The sequence below is a fragment of the Macrobrachium rosenbergii genome, chromosome 20, assembly GCF_040412425.1.
Source record: "Macrobrachium rosenbergii isolate ZJJX-2024 chromosome 20, ASM4041242v1, whole genome shotgun sequence".
Lineage (NCBI taxonomy): Eukaryota > Metazoa > Arthropoda > Malacostraca > Decapoda > Palaemonidae > Macrobrachium > Macrobrachium rosenbergii.
In genome coordinates this window covers 14,509,986-14,532,500 of record NC_089760.1, presented here as the reverse complement: position 1 = coordinate 14,532,500, position 22,515 = coordinate 14,509,986, and the positions used below count along the sequence as shown (strand labels likewise).

The following is a 22,515-nucleotide window of genomic DNA, read 5'->3' as shown; positions in this document are numbered from 1 at the left end:
TATATATATATATATATATATATATATATATATATATATATATATATATATATATATAGAGAGAGAGAGAGAGAGAGAGAGAGAGAGAGAGAGAGAGAGAGAGAGAGAGAGAGAGAGAGAGAGAGAGAGAGAATTAGGATGGACAGGAACAAAAGCCAGACAAAAGCATTTAAAAATATGCTCCATTCCCTTTACAACCCTTGTAACAATTATAAACACAAAAGCGAAATGCCAGTGAAGACACATACAACAGGAAGTCAAAACGACCGAGACTAAACTGCCGAGTAATCCATAAAAATATTGGATTTTAAATCTGTCTCAGAGCGGACTCTGTGATGACATTGCCCACTAATTCAGAATTCCGTGACCAGCGATTGTAAATGTCTTTTCCGTTAAGCTGGTTCTGTGATCTGGATATATAGGAATAATAGGCTGTCCTAGATGACGTTATGTATTCATACGTAAATATGAATATGTTACCACCTTTTAACAACACATTAGACTTCAAATGGGGATGACCAAGAACAGAGGGATTTTCTTCCTTTCTCGGCTAAATGATGTTTCCTTACCTTGTAATCAAATTCACCGACTTGCTATCAAAGGAAAGTGAAGTAAAATATGAAAATCGTGCGTAGGAATAACAACAAAACACGCAGGGTTCAGTCGGACATGATAAGTTGACAAGCGAATGAAAAACCGAGAATTTGAACACTAATCTAACAACAAGACCCCTAAATGAAGGGACACAAACTTGAACAATTTTCTAGCAAACTTAAAGGAGAATGATAATAGAAGGAGTTTTCTAATAAAATTTCATGTAAAAGAAGGGGAAAGACACTGACCACATTTGTTACTAAACTGACCCATGAATGGGCTGAGGACTTGAGCATGTTTTTATTAAACTTTGCCATAAATGACAGGACAAGAACTTCATAATCTTTTAGTTCAGCTAAGAAAGCATTTTAAAGTTATATTTTACAAATAGTCATCGACAATGGCATTTCATATATTTCAATACATATTTTTACTTGTAAATATTCTCGTAAACATTCAGATCAAATATGCAAAAAAAAAAAAAAACTCCTTGAATAAGACCAGTAACATCAGTTTGACATATTTTTTTATATAATTCTGCATTCATCACTTTATGCATTTCGTTTTCCATATTATCAGTAATTTTCATTTCGTTTAATATTGTCGTGGAATCAAGTAATAACCTTTGGAGATGTTTTGTGGGTATATAGCCGGACAAACAAACAAATAGACTATTGTTTACGTAACCTTTACCTATCATCGTTAATGGAAATAAAAAGCAAACATTATCGTACTTCTTAACACGCAATATTTGACTGAAGACTTCTCTACGTTAGTACGCTCGATGGCGGTCCTTATACACTGCAAATGAAAAGGAAGTAAGAAATACTATCCCTTCACTTTACTTCCCTTAATTCTCTCTCTTCTCTCTCTCTCTCTCTCTCTCTCTCTCTCTCTCTCTCTCTCTCTCTCTCTCGCTTCGCAAAAATAATAATTTTGTACCACATAGCTCTGAGATTATTATCCCTTGCGCCCTCCTTCCCTCGTAATGTTTACTTAAATTGTATTTTGGTGTTTTTCATTTGCAATTATTTTCGCTTCTCCCTCTTGTTTCCCCGTTTACTTTATTTCTTGTTGTCACCCTTCTCTCCTCCTCGCTTTTATCTGCATGCCCTTTTTTTTCCATTTACCCGTCTATTTTTAGCTTCTTGCAATTTCCTTTCCCTGCTTTGGTCTCCCCTTTCCTCTCTTATTTACCTGTGTTTTCTCTTTTGCTTATACATTCTCCCTTTATTTACTTTTGATATTAATCCTAGGCTGTTCGGTCAAAAATGGGGATAGAGGGTGTCTCGTTTCCACTTTCTCTCTTCTCGCACTAAGGCGAATGTTTAATATTTATCTCATTCGAATTGCCTTCATAGCAAGCCTATACTGACCTTTAAGATTTGTTATAAATTCTGTGATACGTTAATCTTAAACGTTCATAGTACATTACAGAGTTGACTCTTTGTTGTTAGACCAAGAAGACGACTGAAAGATAAACTCCTGGAGATTCTGCGTTAAACTAAATGTTGGAAAACCACGTGGCTGCACTGAGATGTTGCAAAATTAGTGAATCTGAGGGTCAGATACGAGTGGCAATGGGTCCCAGTGAGGCCCGTGTAGCATGGCGTATATTGCATAATGAATGTCCTCATAAACTAAGAGCACACGCTGAAGTTGTTTAGACCGAGGGATGGTAGGCATAAAGGTTAATAATTTTATAGGGCGTAGTGAAAAATGATTCGGCAACTTTCGTCAAAGAGCCATTTTATCTTAGCCTACAAAAAAGAGAGAGAGAGAGAGAGAGAGAGAGAGAGAGAGAGAGAGAGAGAGAGAGAGAGAGAGTCTTATAAACATGCATTCCATTTCTTCTTCGACAAAATCAGTTTCCTCCCTCTTTAGATTATAGAAGAGTATATAAAATCTTCGTGTTTACAATTATTATCATAATAATTCTGTCTTTTCTTCCGTGTGTTAAAAATGAACTTTTACGCATTCGATGTGAAAATGGAAATTTTAAATTAAGTGCGCGCGTCGAGTCGAAAGGATATTTCGTACCAAGATGAGATTTCGAACCTAAAGTCTTTATTCCTTTGGCGAGAGAATGTTCAGATGCAGTTCCAGCGGAGTCATTTTTACCTCAGGTATTGTTCCCATTGTTTGTACACGGAATTTCTATTTCAGCTCACAGTGATATCTTCTGTAAACATTGAATTTGCATCGGTTTCCTAGCGCTGCGTCTGTGTGGAGAAACGCGGGTATCTGTTTGTTTATAGTGCACAGCCATATTCGGTTGGGCCGAAAGAGGAATTGGGATAGGCGAGATTTATTCTTTAATGACATGTACACCAGATAACAGACTCCCAAAATACTTGCTTGGAAAGGTCCTTTGGTGACAGATGAACAAAATGGGAATTGTATATTTCGCATGAAAGTTACATAAGAAGGCATGGCTAGATATATATAACCGTCCGGAATTTGATAAGTAAAACTGAAATAGAATGAAGTTATTAAATTGATGATAATTTTAAGATAGCAACTGAACAGACTTATGGAATGTGAAAAATCACCTACAGACGTACGCACAGATGAAAACTAGCACTAGATACGGAAACTAGTCTCGGAGTCTTAGATTTTTCCTCATCTTTCAATATAAAGGAATGCACTTTAAATCTGTGCACAACGCTATAGAAATATTTACATTTAATGATACAAAACGTTCCAGCAGCTCTCAATGGTCAGTGAGAAAAAGTATGTTATCATCAGATTAAAATGAAAATTAAAAATAAATATTAAAGAGAAAGGCCTAAAACACCACTAGAGAGAGAGAGAGAGAGAGAGAGAGAGAGAGAGAGAGAGAGAGAGAGAGAGAGAGAGAGAATCTCTAAAAACACAGCAACGCAACAGACCTTCCATTATCACAAAGAGGGTTTGTCTCTTAAGGTGTAAAGCGACTCTACCACTCAGCGCTCCATTTCGTTAGATTTACAGGTAAGGACTGAAAAGGAGTCCACTTTTATAGGACGACCAGGTTCGTCAATGTGTTGACGAATGTTGCTTACTTTATCATAATATATATATATATATATATATATATATATATATGTACATATATATATATATATATATATATATATATATATATATATATATATATATATATATATATATACATATATATATATATATATATATATATATATATATATATATATATATATATATATATATATATATATATATATATATATATATATATATATATATATATATATATATATATATATATACATATGTGTGTGTGTGGGTGTGGGTGTGTGTGTGTGTGTGTGTGTTAGAATGCAAAGTGTCTTTTATTGCACTCAGCCATACTCCAAAACCACTTTAAATCCCCACCAACACCATACCACTCTGCCTAACGTGTACATCCAACCACCGTACCAGACATCCTAACGTGTACTATACGTACAGTACTTCTGTCTCATAGCGTCCGTCCACCATTCCATCCAAACCCATCCAGCTGGTCTGTTCCTCCCCACCCCCACCCCCAGCCATCCCACTCATTCGCTTGCTGGTATAATTCACTAGCAGAGAGGAGTGGCATAAGGCAATCAAAATGCTAATCTCATTGAAATTTCCGTTGTGTCAAGCTGCGTTATCTACATTGGGAAGGAAAAGATCGAGGCGTTCATTAGCCAGCTCGTTCCCCGATGCCAATTTTAAGCTCGTATTGCCAGCGGAGAGAAAAAGATTACACGAGGGGGAAACGAAAAGGTTCTTGATGCAAGGCGGGATTGGATTATTCCTCAGGATTCGGTCGTTACGATGGATTTGTTCTTACTTCGGTCAGTGTAGAATGCGTTTTTTTTTTTTTTTTGTCGAAGGTTTCAGGCCCCAAGTCCTTTTCAGTATTTTTTTCGCTGCTCTTTTATGAATTTTGAAGAGTGACCGCAAAGGCCTGAATGTACACACACACATATATATATATATATATATATATATATATATATATATATATATATATATATATATATATATATATATATATACATATGTACATATACATATAAATACATATGTATATATATATATATATATATATATATATATATATATATATACAGTATATAAGTATGTATATATATTTACTTATATATGTATAAATAATATAAATATATAATATATATATATATATATATATATATATATATATATATATATATATATATATATATATATATATATATATATATATATATATATATATATACATATCATATTTACGGCTGTCACCTAGTGCAAGGAGGCAAAAGCCGCACATGAAAAAATGTCCATACTTGAGTACTGAAGCCCCATAACGGCGCTCTAATTGATTTCCGTAGCAAGGTGACGTTGGAAATTAATCATGTTTTATCCTTTCTTGGAAAAATTAATGAATCTTGAATCAGAGTAAAAAAAAAACATGAACACTTTAATCTTATTTATATTATGAAAAATTTATAGACGGAGAGAGAGAGAGAGAGAGAGAGAGAGAGAGAGAGAGAGAGAGAGAGAGAGAGAGAGAGAGAGAAAGAGAGGGTGGTGATGGCCGGAGAAAGAAAGATATCCGAGGGGTATAAATAGAAACATTCCTTTCATCGCTGTTGTTTCCCTTTCCTTTAATATTTAAGAAAAATATTCCAAATCATGATCCGGTACACAGCGTTTTTCTTCACATAAAAGACTTGCAGATATTACAAATAAATGTAAGAGTATTCACTGCTTGAATTTTATTACTGGAAGTAACAAAACTTGTAAAAAATTCCGTTACTGACTGAAATATATAAAATACAGTCGCTCACTGACTGTAAGATATAAGATAAAGGGTCACTAATTTCTGGTAGATAGAAAATAAAATCACCACTCAGTGAAAGATATAAAATAAAAAGTCACTACTCCCTGAAAGATATAAAATGAAAAGTCACTACTCCCTGAAAGATAAAAAAAAAAAAAAGTCACTACTCACTAAAAGTTACAAAATAAAAAAAAATCACTACTCACTGAAAGATTCAAACCAAAAAGTCACCACTCCCCCAAAGATATAAAATAAAGAGTCACTACTCACTGAAAAACACAGAATAAAAAGTCACTCATTGACTGATGATTTAAAACAAGAGTAATCCCAGGTTGACTGGAAGACATGAAAGGAAGCATAAAGACTTCAAGCAGAATCTCGATATTTGAGGAACAGAGGATCTCAACCCATTGTTGAGAGATGAAACGCCTTGACAGCCGGCAGCTTCAGCTTGGAGGCAGCTTAGAATTTACCTGAACTTTCACCGCTAATTAACAGGCGTACATTCATCTTGCAAAGTAAAGAAAGTACTCACAATGCCTCCTGGGTGAAATTAGCTGTCACCGAGAAAGTGGTTGGCTGAGGATTAGAGCCCCGGAGAAGATTAGACCTACGACTGATTAGAGACGAAGGGCGAAGAGGAATATAATCTGAATGTCATGGAGGCAGAGCGAGTATGATTGGCTGGCTGAGTTATGGGAAAGGGAAGGGCCGGCTTCCTAAGGACGAGAGAGATAGGCTGAAGTACAAGATTTGACATAAATTGATTTACGTAACCTTGCCAATCAGCCAGTTGAATAAACTGAATGTTTGAAAAATTGTTATACAAGAAGTGTTGAATGTCTTCATTACATTCTTATGGGGAATTAAAGGAATAAAACCTGATCAATACTCCTGACCAAAATACCTAACATGTAACAGTCGTGGTTGTGTAACACATCCACCCTCCTGATCGTCATCCTTCCTTTATTATTCCTTGCAGTGTTGTTCAAAGAATGTCTTTCCCTTTCAGAGCTTGTGGTCGCTGGTTCAGAGATGTACCTTCGCACATTTTTTTTGTACTCTTATTCTCTTTAACCAACGCCGTCCTTGTCCCTTGTCCGACTTGTCGGCAAACGAATCTTTATCTCTGTTTTCTCGCTATTGAATTGTCTCAGTGCGCTGAATAAACTTGAAGATCATGTCCTGTATCAATTAACGTTTTCTCCATTTATCTTTTATTTGGATGGCGTCTGCTCATCAGCTGTCTGGTCATTTAAATCTTTACATTTCGTTGCCGCTTGTGTTCTTTTGACATTACTAATCTAATAGACTTCTGACTTGCCTCATTAAACGCGATTCTTGGCATTATCGTGCAAAAACATTGAAACAACTTTACTTTTGTTTTCGTCCTGTTAATTAACAAACTTGAACTTTTGATTGGAAGAACACATTCTCTGGCTCTTTATCTCAGTTGATTATGTTTGATGTATTCTAATGCAAAACACCCTGCTTTCTCGCCATTCTATTGTCCTGCATCCCCCTCCTCTCGATTTCCATATGTTGTCCACAGCGAGTTTGCTACCATGAATATCAACAGATGTCAGATTCAGAATGCATTCCTCCAGATTATAATTCTTGCTCTCCTTTCTGGCCTGGCAACATTCCTTGGTACAACTAATTCCTGACGGAGACGAGGGCTCCCACTTTTCATATTAGACCTCATTGTCTCAAATTATTCTATGATTATTAGTATATCAGCAGTAATATAGGTTCTAATTCTGATTGGCATTCTTGTCTTACCGGTTTGATCATGTCTGTTAGAAGACGAGAATCTTACTTGACTGTGGAAAGAAAACAGGGGATTTCATGAGAAAATGAAATCAGAAACAGGTAAAAAAAAGATTCTCTACATCTGCTTTTACTGGTCATGAGCGGAATTGTGAACTGAGAGACCAGGATGTAATTACATGTACCGCCTTCAAGATGTGGACTCTTCCTGCTTCTATTTTCATTTTCGCATTGAAATCCCCTGTTTTCTTTCCACAGTCAATTCTCAGGTTCCCGGAACGCCTTAAAACGTTTTGGAAATATCCTACTTTTAAAAGCGCCTAACCTTCTTCATGGAAATTCACTCTCTCATCCAGTGACATGAATATATTTATATATTTAAATTTTATCTTGAATCTATTCGTTCTTGACCACAGAATAGCTCTCTTATTTTTTTATACAGAAAGAAATCAGAGGCAGTTCAAGCAACCAATAATCGTTCGCCACTTTTTTTCCACTCTGCCAGAGCAAGAGTTTTTACTATCGACTTAGATTGATCTAAAGGTTCTTCTTTCAGAGAACAGAATGACGAGCCACTGCTATTTTGTAAAGATCGGTAACGCTAGTAGATCAGTTGGACTGATATTTCCTTTACGCTAATGTTAACCCCTGGAAGTTTCCCCCTGTTTCCCAATTGTTGATTCTCTTGGGGCATTCCGCTTCTAGGAAGCTTGTGTACCTCATTCTCATTGTTCTCATGCCAATCTCCTTTTCATTTTAGGTTAGCAAAAGGCTTCTTGCAGCAAGACTAGAAGAAATGAGCATGAATAAACAAAATACATCCCTGTAATATAAACACACTTATATTCATGCAAAATAATCTTGTACACACACTCACGTGAGAGTGTATGCACACACACACACACACACACACACACACACACACACACATATATATATATATATATATATATATATATATATATATATATATATATATATATATATATATATTATATATGCATAAGTATGTTGCATGTACGCATGTGTGAATAAAAATTCAATGCACCAGTCATGCTTCTTTCTTCTTCTGTAAATCCTGCTTTAGGAGGGAACAATAACATCAGTAAGAAAATTCGGCATAACTGAGATGCGAACGCTTCGGAGACTGTTGAGAAATTTCTGCCTCCAGTGTTGGAAGGAATACGCAATGTATAATTTCATTTTACTGAGTATAACAAATCTTAAATGTTATAAAAGTAAATTGATATTTGAATTTGATGACTAACAAAATCGTGAGAAATAGAGGTCTTTAGTGAAAAACTTAAAAACAAATGAAAAGTAACTAACGATAACCTCACTCTTATTCACATTTACTTAAACGAAATCGTTGAAGGTAAACTATTCTGAAAGTTTAGATAACTCGAGGAAAGATTCTTTTCTTGACAGATTGATGATTCCAATATAAAAAGAAGCGGGGGTGGGGGGGTTGAGGCATGATTGCTTTAACTACTAGGGATTCTTATGAAAGATTATGTCATCTTAGACATTAAGAAACAGAAAGCAATCTATTGTTCAGGAAGAATAATTTGTGTTAGGAAGATGAAATCCCTTTTCCTTCCCAAGCTATCACTCGTACGGATATGTACAAAGTTGGTGAATAATACTTGCTGATATCTGTTCTAGTTAGTTTCAACTAAAATACCAACCCGATATCCTTATCCTTTTGAAATTTCCCCAAAAAATATCTTCGAGCGCAAATCTGAATCGGAAAAGATCCAGAAACCAAGAAATCGAAGACAGGAATCATGAATAGAAAATGCGGGGAAAGGGTGAAAGGAAATGTAGGTCCACAATGAACAGAGAGAGAGCGATATCGATATTTGGTGTCCCTGGAAGCAACAGGGCCTGTATCCTTTGATAACATGGTCCATTCGCCATGCATGGCCACTCCGGCGTTCAAACACGACGCTGTGTATCTTACATTTTCGAAGAACTTCACTATGAGCCTTTTGTGAAATTTGGAAGTGCACCTCGACGCCTCAACTTCACACACACACACACACACACACACACAACACACCCTTGAATGTTGCATGGAATCCAAAATGAAGTTCCTGCAACGAAGAGCAGCTCCGGTATCACACGTGCTCTCATTTACAGCAATCTCTCTCTCTCTCTCTCTCTCTCTCTCTCTCTCTCTCTCTGGAAAATATTAGATTGTTTGCCCACGAATGACTTTTCTAGTGAATTCATTCTCGGCAATTGCCTTTTTTCTCCAGTGTTTTATTCCTCCCAAGAACCGCTGCAACTGAATTTTTAAAGCGTCTCGCAGTCTCTTGTTTCAGGATTCATTAGAGTTCCCTTGGCTTTAAAATTCCACGACTAGACGCTCGGACTCTTGAGAGACTCAGACGGTCAAGGCAAATGGATTCGCTCGCTTTTGGAATTCTCTTTTAAATGGGACGTCTCTCTCGGCTCTCTACCTGTTATTTGTCAGTGTCCTGACATTTCTTATCATTGCTATTACTACTATTATCATCGTTTTTGAATATGTACATTTATGGTATTGCAAATTCAGGAACAAATGGGAAAAACAAACACGTTAAAAGAAGAACAAATTCAGGAAGAAATTACCATAATACCTAATTTGTGTTCAGTTCGTAACTGGTCTATCACTATACCAGCTGGTCCGCTGGTATAGTGGTTAGTGTCGTGGCATGCTGCTCAGATGTCGCGGGTTCGCGTCTCCCCCAGGGCGATGAAAAATCACAGGCTCTGTATCATGATCAGTTACTGCTGTAGTGTGGTGTCTGCGGTGGGAGGTTGAAACCAACGTTCTTTGGAAGCTTGAATTTCAAGTCAATGGCCCCTTTGGTGTGCTTGTTCCACGTGAATAGGTTTCATCAACTGAAATAATAAATAACAAATAATAATAAAACTGAACGTAATCAGTCACTCAGTAACTGACAGCGTCTCAGAAAGACCTAGAGCCCTGAAAATCTGAAGTCAGAAAGACAGAGTCCTGAAAATCTGAAGTCATCTCACTTTTAAATAAAGTGGGTAAATAGCCTTTCTAAATTCTGTCATACTCATTAACCCTTCGAATATACCACTGCACCAAGTGGTTTAGCTCTTCAAGCATTATATATATATATATATATATATATATATATATATATATATATATATATATATATATATATATATATATTACCTGGTTACATAAATTGACAATTGTTTTTTCAGGTCTAAGGACTGATTGTACTGTCCACCAATTTTCTTCAGTTATTATTATTATTATATTATTATTATTATTATTATTATTATTATTATTATTATTATTATTATTATTATTATTATTATTATTCATAAAATTAGCCCAATTCATATGGAACAAACCCACAGGGGCCATTGCACATTGGCTTGAAATTCAAGCTTCCAAAGAACATGGCATTCTTCTGAAAGAAGAAACAGAAGGTAATAGGAAACAGAGAGAGAAGAGATCATTTATTAGAAATGGAAAAAAAATAAATTAGCAAATTTATAAACGTATAGGTAAAAAATGTAAGTAAATTACAAAATATAGGGAGAATAACTTTAAAGTTGTAATGCACTGCATCTTCTCTCGAACTTTGAGGTTAAAATCACACGACAACCTCAAGGAGACTGTCTTTTAAAAGACCAAGTAAAAAACGCGCCGAAGTTTCTTCGGTGCAATCGAGTTTTCTGTACAGCCGCCACAGCGTATAATCAAGGCCACCGAAAATAGGTCTATTTTTCTGTTTTCTCGGAATAATGCTGTATGGGCGGCGGCCCATGAAATTTTAACCACGGCTCGATTATGGCTAACGTTGACCTTAAATAAAATAAAAATAACTGAGGCTAGAGGGCTGCAATTTGGTATGTTTGATGATTGGAGGGTGGATGATCAACATACCAATTTGTAGCCCTCTAGCCTCAGTAGTTTTTTAAGATCTGAGGGCGGACAGAAAAAGTGTAGACAGAAAAAGTGCGGACAGAAAAAAGTACGGACAGAATAAAGTACGGACAGACAAATAAAGCCGGCACAATAGCTTGCTTTTACAGAAAACTAAAAATGCTGGAACAACCCTGTCAAGCTTAAATGTAATATTAAATAAGAGTTTTCGCATGAAGATTTACGAACAATCTTCTAGAAAATGTCCTTTCACCTGCCACCGACGAATTTCGACAATAAGTTATTCAATGGACAATGTTAGACATCCTGCTTGCCGGAGTCTTCGAAAATTTAAGAAGACGACTCACTCCATTAACTTTCTTGTCGTCTTGTTTCATGTAAAAGATTAGGCAGTCGAAATCCTCGTTCCCCGCTTGAGGAATGTAATTTTAGATTATTCAGTATACTTGAAGGTCATCCCATGGTCGCAGTTTCTTAGGTGACATAAATAAGATAATACTGGCAATGGTGAGCAAAGGTATTGAACTGATTTGAATATAGAGTTTAGGCCAAAGGCCAAGCACTGCGACCTATGAGGTCATTCAGCGCTGGAAAGGAAACTCAGAGTAGGTTGGTCTGAGAGGGGTAACAGGAGGAAAACCTCGCAGTTGCGCTATGAAACAACTGTTAGGAGAAGGTGGAAAGTCAGATGGAAGAAAGATAATATGAATGGAGGTACAGTAAAAGTAATGAAAGAGGTTGCAGCTAGGGGCCGAAGGGACGCTGCAAAGAACCTTTACTAATGCCTACGGTACACCGCTTGAGGTGCATAGACGCCACTAACCCCTACGGGGGAGCAAAGGTATTCGGAGAATACCTTTCTATTAATCAAAAACCGCTGACCCGACCATGATGTTTAATGTGATACCAATAAGGGCGGCGCCTTCATCAGCATTATCATTATATATAATGATTCATTTTTGTTATTATTATTATTATTATTATTATTATTATTATTATTATTATTACATATGTTAATTTCATTATTATTATAACTATTTATAATGATTAAATATGAAAATTCTATTATTATTATTATTATTATTGGCAGCAGTAAGTAAGTAAAAACGGATATTATTTCGACGAAAAAACTCGTTTCAAAGGCGATTAAAAACCGTGTCAGACGAAGATGGAACGCGACAGCTAAAGGGAAAATTATCTCAATTTTAGGGAACGGGTGGAAACCTTCCAGTGAATAGGGGAGGATGGTGGGGGGATAGTGTTGGATGCTTGAGAGGTTAGGAAGCAGGCATTAGGAAGGGAGTTAGTGTTCTCATTTTCCACGAGCTTTTGGATTCAGCCACAAATTCCTAGAGCCGAGTTATGGCGTCTGTCCAGGAATGGGATCAAGGAGGTTGGGTCTGAATGATAGGCTGTTATTTTTTCAGTTCGGAACTCGTGTATGGCACTCAAAAGAAAGGGCAATGCTTTTAGTTTTCTGTAAAAGAAAACTACTGAGATGGCACTTTTTCTGTCCGCCATCAGAACTTAAAAACTACTGAGGCTAGAGGGCTGCAAATTGGCATGCTGATCATCCACCCTCCAGTCATCAAACATACCACATTGCAGCCCTGTAGCCTCAGTAGTTTTTATTTCATTTAAGGTTACCCGTGGATCGTGCGTCTGGCAGCGCTTTCCGGAGGGGTCGCCGACGCACCTTCACTTTATCGCATCTGGGGAGCAACTGAGCGCTGCCAAGTCGTAGCTGAGAGTTTCATACAGCACTACACGCTGTACAGAAAACTCGATTGCGCCAAAGAAACTTCAGCGCGTTTTTTACTTGTTTTAAATAGTCGGTAATTTTCAAGATATCTAATTGTTTACATACTGTCAAAAGAATGAATGAATGAGTTCTTGAATGAATGAATGAATGTGAGTATAAATAACTTTCAGAAATAGTCGATAATTCTCATGACTTTTGTTTGGACACTGCCGAATGAATGAATAAATGAATGATTGAATAAACAAATAAATAAATAAGATTCAAAAATGGTTCATAATTTTCATGAAATTTTGTTTGCACACTGTCAAAAGAATGAATGAGTGAACGAATGAATAAATGAATGAATACATGAATAAATATATAGATAAATGAATAAACGACATTCAGAAATAATCGGTAAGTTTGAAGATATCTTTTTGTTTGCATACTGTCAGAAGAATGAATAAAAAAAAAGGTAAATAAATAAATAAAAGCTTATACTACAATTCACTCAAAGTGTGCTAGTATGATCTCTGATATTAAAAAAAAAGTAATAAAAGAAAAGCTGAAATAATGATTTACACCAACTTTGTCGCGTGCTCTCCTCAGGGAAATATAAGCTAAGTTAATTTTCATAACAATTTCACTATATTCTTTTTCCTTGAAAGAAACGCATGAAAACAGTTTATCTTTAGAGATTCTCCCTTGAAAGCTCAAAGGTGCTGATAAAGGAGTTTCAAGTAATTTATGAAAAAAGCGTTTTGTTTCATTTAGTTAATGTTGGAATAATTAGAGAGAAAATAAGCGGAAACCATTATCCCTAATTATAAAACGATTATCTCACCCGTGGAAAAGATTAAAATCAGTGTAAATGTTAGAAAATTATAACAATTGTTCAAGTTTCAAGTGAAAAGAAATTTTAGAGTTAGTCTGATAATAGTATATAAAGATAGATTTTCTCTCTCTCTCTCTCTCTTCTCTCTCTCTCTCTCTCTCTCTGGATGGCGCTCACACACACATATACTGTATATATAAATAGATAGATAAATAGATAGCTAGATAGACGGATAAAGATACGCATTCATAATCTCAGTTTTCTAGTACCAGTCCTGGAAAGATCTCGGAACAGACAAATCTGTGCGTTTTATTCCTCCCTGTGGAACTCAGAGTTTAAATATATATATATATATATATATATATATATATATATATATATATATATATATATATATATATATAATATACCTTTATATATGTATATATATATGTGTGTGTGTGTGTGTGTGTATGAATGTATATTTATGTGAATGCGCGTATGCAAGTGTCATAGTCATTGAGTATGTCTCGAGGCAAGAAGAGAAAAATAATGTAAAAAAAAAAAAGGAGAGGTATGGTTGTTGTTGTATTTAATGATGCATTTTCAGTAACGCCATCTATCAAACTTAATTTATTCCCTATTTTTAGTTTTCTATAAAAGAAAACTATTGAGATGGATATTTGCCTGTCCATCCGCACTTTTTCTGTCCGCCCTCAGATCTTAAAAACTACTGAGGCTAGAGGGCTGCAAATTGGTAAGCTGATCATCCACCCTCCAATCATCAAACATACCAAATTTCAGCCCTCTAGCCTAAGGAGTTTTTATTTTGTTTAAGGTTAAGGTTAGCCATGGATGGTGCGTCTGGCACCGCTATGGGTGCCAAAAACACAGGTCACCACCAGGCCGTGGCTGAAAGTTTCATGGGCTGCGGCTGAGAGTTTCATGGGCCGTGGCTGAAAGTTTCATGGGCAGCGGCTGAGAGTTTCATGGGCCGTGTCTGGGAGTTTCATACAGCATTATACGCTGTACAGATAACTCGATTGCGACGATGAAACTTCGGCGCATTTTTGTTTTTGTTTTATTACTAACATCAATACGCGAGGGCAAGAACGAATCTTCCCCTAAACGCTTTCTACACAGCGTTTCCTAATTCCTCGAAAAGTAGAAGGAAGAACAGAAGAAAATCTCCCTCAAGATTTGTGTTCCTTTCCATCCCATTGACCTCTGACCCCTTTTAACCCTTTGAGTCCGTTGCTCTTTCTGCGAAACAAAGCCAGGTAACACTGTGATACATACATTTTATACTTTTGTTCCTCAATTACGTGCTAAAAATAACACCTGCAAACGAATAACATTTTTATGCAGCGTTATATTTCAGAGACAAACATTTCTATGGGCACAACGCTCACGTTTAATTTTACATTTTGTGACCCCATATACCATATATTCAGGCTTTTAGGCTTTTAGAAAGAGTCCTTAGCTCTCTACTCTTACGGTAAGAATATATTTTGTTTTTTGGCTTCGAATAAAATTAAAGCAAAGGAGTGAAGGGTGCCTCTCTTTATTCCAGAGTTTTATTGAAATTTTCCCATACTTTTTTATTCGTAGCGTCGATAAAAGTTAGCGAAAAAGCGTAATGGCACGAATTCCAATTTTCCAGTGCCCATGAAGTCGCACCATGTCTACCTAGAAATTATGAATAACTTTAGAGTAACTGATTCTATTCGAGTAATCTTTTCTTCTGATTGTTATTCTGTTATCATTAAGGTTCGTTATACTTCTCGCGAACGAAAACGGACAGTTTTTGGAATGCAGCCTAATTAGCTTTGGCGAACCCCACAAGGTATTTCTGCCATATCTAAATAGTCAACAACTGCTGTATCCGTTTTCCTTATTCGTTTAACGTTAATTTCCTCTCTTTCCCTGCCCTTTGCGGAGCTTTCATTAAAGAACTTTATTCTATCCACAGCATTTTCTCTTTTCCCGATTTTGTGCATTGTTTCTCCTCATTTAAGTAAAAACTGCAATTCCACCCTCCATAATCATAAAATTCCTCTCCAACTGACAGTATTCTTAGGTGATTAAAAATATAATCCCTGTATTTACGTGCGAAGAATTTTATGAAGAATTTGCTGAAATATACCTCGGTATTAGGGACTAACGAAAAGTACTGAAAACTCAAACATCATTTGCACTGTTCTCACAACTGTACGTAAAACCTGACAAAAATAACAATTCTTTTAAATATCATGAGTTATGAGGTTCCAGATGATTCAGTAGCTGGACAGTATTTTCTAATTAATTAATGAATGCTGAAACTTTAGCATATTTAGTTTTTAAAGTTATTTAGGAAATATTTCCAACTTTGGCCAAAAGAGCTTTGGAGATGAATTCAGAAAACTTTGGACGTGGCTGAAAAAATCTTCCCAGATTATCTAAGAGAACTTGTGATATTACACTATGAAACTTTTTCAGATGAATGAAAAAGCTTTGGTCATTAATTAAGAATTTTAATAGCTTAGTTAACTGTGTCTCAGATCACTACAGAAAACTTCGTGATATGAAAACTTTAAGGGTTCAGTGCAGAAATCTTTGTAGATCAGTCAAGAGGCTTTTGATATCAGTTACACAAGGTTTGGAGATAAATCAGGATAATGAAGAATAATGTTAACCAAAAGTTAAAGTCTTCATGATAATTAGCAAATGTCATAATTTTCCAGCTAATAATTTTTCTGCAAGAGGCAGTGGCAGTTTTCATTTTTAATCTGGAATTTACATGTAAACATAATATGTTTTCCAAATTCATACGTGGAAAGTTCATGAATACATTTGGTGTAGCTTATATACAACCGGACATAGACGTAAATATTTCCACATGTAGTTGCTGTATATAAAACATTATATATACACACATACACATACATACATACATATAACATACTGAATATATATATGCATGTGTGTGCGTGTCTATATATATTTATATATATACATACACACACACACACACACACACACACACACATATATATATATATATATATATATATATATATATATATATATATATGTATATTTATATGTTTGTGTGTGTGTATGTGTATAATGTGTGTGTGTATGTATGTATGTGTGCGTGTCTGAGAACAACAAATCTATCGCAGTGCGTGTGAAGCAAAACAGAAGCTTTTGTCTTGAAGCAACCGCAGACAAATTCCCATCCAAGGAAAAAGGAAATAGTGATTGTGGAATGACTTATAGCGTCTGTCTTCAAACCTGATTACCTTAAAGTGATTGCGACAGAGGGGGAAGCGAGCACAGAATCCAGGAAAGTGGGCTGGAAGCAGACTGGAAGCTAAAGCCATATTTCAGGAACCTGTCCTTCATATAAGTCTGGTCAAAGAAAGACGAAAATGTATCTAAATGATTTTTTTGGAATTTCAGTTTTATTTTGTACCGACAAATACATTTCAGTGTAATTTTTCCAAGTCTAGTCAAAGAAAGACGAAAATATATATATAAGTGATGCCTTGGAAATTTCGATTTTATTTTGCATAATCAAGTGCATTTCAATATAATTTTTTCATCTTTTTAGAAGTATTTATTTTAATAAAAGGCTCACTTTGACAGCAGCATAACCTCTTATTGACAATTCTGATGAGAAGGTACAATTAATCACTGAAATCAGTAAAGTTGGAAGATTTTAGTGGCCAAGGTATAAGGAATTAAAACAGGTATTCCTCAGCTAAAGAGCAAATGGAAAGGAACGGTGACTCGACCAAAGAAATTTATGTATTTTGCTGATTATCTCAAATCAAAAAAATTGTCACTAGCCTATACGTTAGGACGAGGGCCTCTCTCTGTTTTCGGTAACAGAAACATTGGTCAATATAGTACTGGAGAAAAAGAGAGGTAGCTGCCATCTGTCGGCGACGAGGGAAAGTATTTAGAAAAGAGAAGACAGGCGGCGCGCGGTCAGCGATGATACGACTGGACTCGAATTCAGTCCTGTCGAAACGAAAGGTGGAGAAAGAGGCTTAGGAAGTATTAGGGAAATTTTCCATCAGTGACGTTTAACGATAAAATTAGCGTTTTTTTTATATTGCTTAAATAGACAGTTATTTATTAGTTTATTTACACATGACTTGTTAATTGCTAAAATTGAAGGCTTTCCGAATATATTTAGCCACTACGCTTTGCCTTTAGAAATACGAATGCATCTTCTTAAACTTTAGAATTACTATAAAAAATCCATTTAAATCCTATTTACTTTATACTCCGTCATAGATTTTGCTGCCAGGAGGATGTCTACTTAAAATGGAAAATAATTTAAATCAAGTTTCGTGGTTGTCTCAACATGCATATAATATACATACATACATACTGTATACAGTATATATATATATATATATATATATATATATATATATATATATATATATATATATATATATATATATATATATATATATATGCATAAAACATTCTATGTTACTGAAAAATTTTGCAGAAAATCAGATGAATAAAATGAATATTGCTCGCTAAAGTTACTTTTGTTTGATTCTCTCTCTCTCTCTCTCTCTCTCTCTCTCTCTCTCTCTCTCTCTCTCTCTCTCTCTCTCTCTCTCTCTCTCTCTCTCTCTTACGACCAAATCCTCTAAAAACCTGAAAATAATATAACACTTGTTAAAGTCGTTCAATATAACAGAACCTGTATAGGGTTATCAAGGAGTAAGGATTTGCTTTTTGTGTACCATCAATCTGCGCCATGCCAATCTTTATATTTTTTTATATCACTAAAATCATTAAAGAAAAGAACTCTTGACTGTTAATGGACACTAAATTAAAACACTCTTAGAAGATCAATACAGCATTGCAATGCATCCTAAAACAGGAATCTTTCCTGGATGGTGACCCACAACAAATTTCTGGGGTCATTATCTAGGACTAATATTTCTTGGGGGTCATTAACAAAGGTGAATTCATACCGGGTTAAAACCCTTAGGGGTCACTATCTAGGGAAGATCCTAAAACAGTAAAGAAGTAAAGGGCAAAGACGTCAATGACAGAACACTAACGCCACCGCAACCACTTCGCGATCCATAGAAAACTCGTCGTACCACGGCCTATCACAAAGGCCGTCTGGGCAGGTATACCTCTGAAGTTGATATGGCGCCCGGTTGGGGATGAAGTAATGCCACACACAATATTGCCTGTAGCGAACGCCCCCTGTCAACATCGTTCCTTCCTTCCCTCCCTTCGTTCCACACCCCACCCCCTCACTTCCATTCCCTACTCTTTCCCTACCTTTACCAGTCCTCCCCCGTTCGACTTTGACTTTCGCAGCAAATATAGGAGGATGTTTTCAATTATCTTTTACCTTTATAATAAATGACCTTCTGCTATTCATTTTGACCCTTTGCATTCATCTCTCTCTCTCTCTCTCTCTCTCTCTCTCTCTCTGTCCCTGTCAATACTATGTAATAACAATTGTTGCTAAAATATTGAAGTTTGCATCTGCTATGTCCATCCGACGTCTAATTAATGTTTTCCTTGGTAGTGAAACAATCTTTACAGCTACTTTTACGACAATAATTTCGTCAGAAATATTTGTTCACGACATAAGATTCTAAAACTATTAAGTTTTCCTCTACATAAACTTTTGGAATGAAGATTTCCATATAAAAGCCATACCTTTTTACATATCCTTTTACGAAGCCTCTTCTCATCCAAGACGTCGTAAAACCTTGATTTCGGATAAAGAAAATTATTTCACATCAGTAATAAAGAAAGGAAATTGATTTCCAGCTTTCACAAATATAGAATTAGAAAGGGTAGATATAATAACATACTAATCAAAAATAAAAAAAAACAGAATTAAGAAACGAATTATAATATCTTCTAACACTTAAATTCTGAGTAAATAAGAAAAGCTAGTATTGATTATAGAAACATCATTAATTCCAAATTTGATAACCTGTATTAAACGACATTTTATAGATAAAAGGAAAAGAAACCTCTTTGCAATATAAACTAAAGGAATCTGACAAATGAGAATTAATAGTGCATAATCTTCAGAAAAACAATACAATCAATGCATTCCATTACATTTGAAAAATCAAGAAAAAAAGCACACACATACTTTGCCATTTAAAGAGTAGTTTATCTTCGAGGAAAATGAAGAAGGACTTTAACAAGTTTTTAAAATATTTCATGAATGTTCACATGGCATTCATGATACATCACCTGGCACCGTTTGGCAAAAATGATAGTACTGTACACCTTAAAAGACTAAGGAAACAAGAGAGCAGCAATAAGCAAATATGAAGTAAAAATCACGTCAAATGTTAAAAGAAAGGGCAAAAAAAATAAAATAAAAAAAAAATAGAAAATGGGAATTCCATGAGATGGAAAAACATATCACAACCAAAGCAAACAAATCCATTTCCGTTTGTTATGGCCTTTGTTTTATCCCTCGTAGATCCGGTTCCTTTCTCTCTCTCTCTCTCTCTCTCTCTCTCTCTCTCTCTCTCTCTCTCTCTCTCTGAGCACTTGAGACCTAGCAGGTAGGCTAAAAATAAAAATAACGCGTTCTCTTTCTCCCAAAAAGCCTTTCTCTCCCTCCCCTGAGTCAGCAGGTGGTGGCCTGCTCAGCCGTTGTCTCTCTCTCTCTCTCTTGGATGTTGTAAGAGGCTGTGTTCCTAATTATGTTGCCTCGCTAATAAACGTCACATCGACAACTATTTTTTTTTTTCATTTTTGAAAGAGAAATAAAGTTGTAACATCTAATGGTATTCCTTCGGGAACGGTTTTGTTTTTATTTACTTTGTAATGCTGAAGCTCATTCCCAACTCTGGTCTATTTAGGTAGCATTGGATGCTGTTGGTTGTTGGGTCATTTGCTCACTAATTTTTTTCTTCTATTTACCCTTTCTCTGCTGATTTATCTATTAGTATATAAACTAAGACACTGTGAATAGATATGCTGGAAAGTCTAAATAAATATGCATATTCAGTTTTGTCTCATATTGTTTGTTTACAAGCCTCATTTAAAACATGCACACTGACAAACAAGCACATACAGTAGTATATGTAAATAATATACATATATATATATATATATATATATATATATATATATATATATATATATATATATATATATATATATATATATATATATATGCATATATATTGTGTGTGTGTGTGTTTGTATTTATCTATGAGTTTCCCTGTCGAGGTATTAAGCAGATAGATAGTGGCAGTGCTATGTAAAGATTATGAGGTGTCGTTTAAAAAGGAAAAAAAACCTGGATGGTTTTATTCCTTTACTAATTTCCATTGCCTGGAAACCTAGGAAATAAATTGTTGTATCTCAAAAAGGAAAACATAACTTGTAATACAGGAAGCTTAAATAAAAAAAAAAAAACAGTAATCGGGGGACTATGCTGGTGAAAGTTGCGTGCCACGCACTTGATTAAATGACATGTCCTTTTGCTGTCAATTCCCCCTTCTCTCTCTCTCTCTCTCTCTCTCTCTCTCTCTCTCTCTCTCTCTCTCTCTCTCTCTCTCTCTCAGCGTACTTATAGTTTTAACACCTGTATTTATTCTTTGCAGGTTTGCTTTTCTTCCTAGTTCCCTCTTCTCGATTGTTATTCAAGTCTCTTTATCATTTATGAGTGTCAGTATTTCACTTCTTTCTGCTTCTCAGTCCTTTTTTATGGTTTCTATTTTTTCCCCCTCTTCCAATTTTCTCTTTCTTTTCCTCCCCTAAATTCTTACATTTTTTCCATCTTTTTTCTTTTTCTGTCTCTAGTGTTCCATACATTTATTAATCTTTACTTTTCACTTTCAGTTTCTTTTCGCTCGTCACATTTTTGCTTTCCCATTTACGTCTTTATCACCATTTTTTCCGAGCATTCTCCCAATTACGCCACCACCCTTCCAACCTTGATCACCCATCAAAGTGCTTGGATTGTGGATAATGAGTGACAGTAGAGAGAACAGGACTAATTAGTTGATGAACGTGTCGCCTCATTCATGTCTTCTGCCATTTGGCTAATTGATCTCCTTTGTCGGTAGGGTGGGAGAGGGGAGGGGGCTGGGCTCTATCCTTGATGCCATGGGGCCTAGGGGTAGGGGGAGGGTTGTGGGGGAGGGGGGAGGTGCTGGGTAGGCTCTCTACTTCTATTCAAGATAAGAGGGCATTATAATGCCGTTTCTCCATTGCAGTCGGCGAGGTAGGCTTTGGATGTTAGCAGCCGTGGCAGAGAGCGAGAGGAGTCTCTTACACTTATCAGAGTGTTCACTAAATGGAAGGAATTCGTCTTGTAAGACAAAAGGAATATGATAATGATTATGGCGAGGGGAATGAAATACGATCAATTAACACTTGCGGTTTATGATCCCGACAACAGACCATCTCTGATTATTCAAGGCAGTGGTTCTCAAACTGGGGGTAATTACCCCCTGTTGGGAACCCCCGATGGGATAATGAAGCAGTTTCTTGGGGGGTAACGAGACACTTTCTAAAAGTAATAGCTCTTTGGAGTAAATTGCAGTAAATTTATAAATAATAATAATAAATAAATGAATAAATTAATTAATAAATAATACAGAAATTTTAGTAAAGAACAAACAACATCATGTTTCCCATTAATAATGCAGCAATAATGGTCCTTATTTTGTATTAATTACCAAACAAATAATGCTTTAATTCCAATTTGTAATAAAAGCAACAACGCTTTAATTTTAATTCTTTGTCAAAGCAATAATATCTATAATACAAAATCTTTATTTCTTAAGACTTGAGTAAAAGTAAAATTAATTTCTGGCGCATAAAATACTTTAGAAATTAAGCAT

The 22,515-nt window shown here is 35.5% G+C and overlaps 1 protein-coding gene across 6 annotated transcripts in view; it reads left to right on the top strand.

Moving 5' to 3' along the window:
• The window catches only part of LOC136849064 (kinesin-like protein KIF26B), a 591,672-nt gene that overhangs the window by 448,004 nt on the left and 121,153 nt on the right, over positions 1-22,515 (top strand). The window lies entirely within an intron of this gene.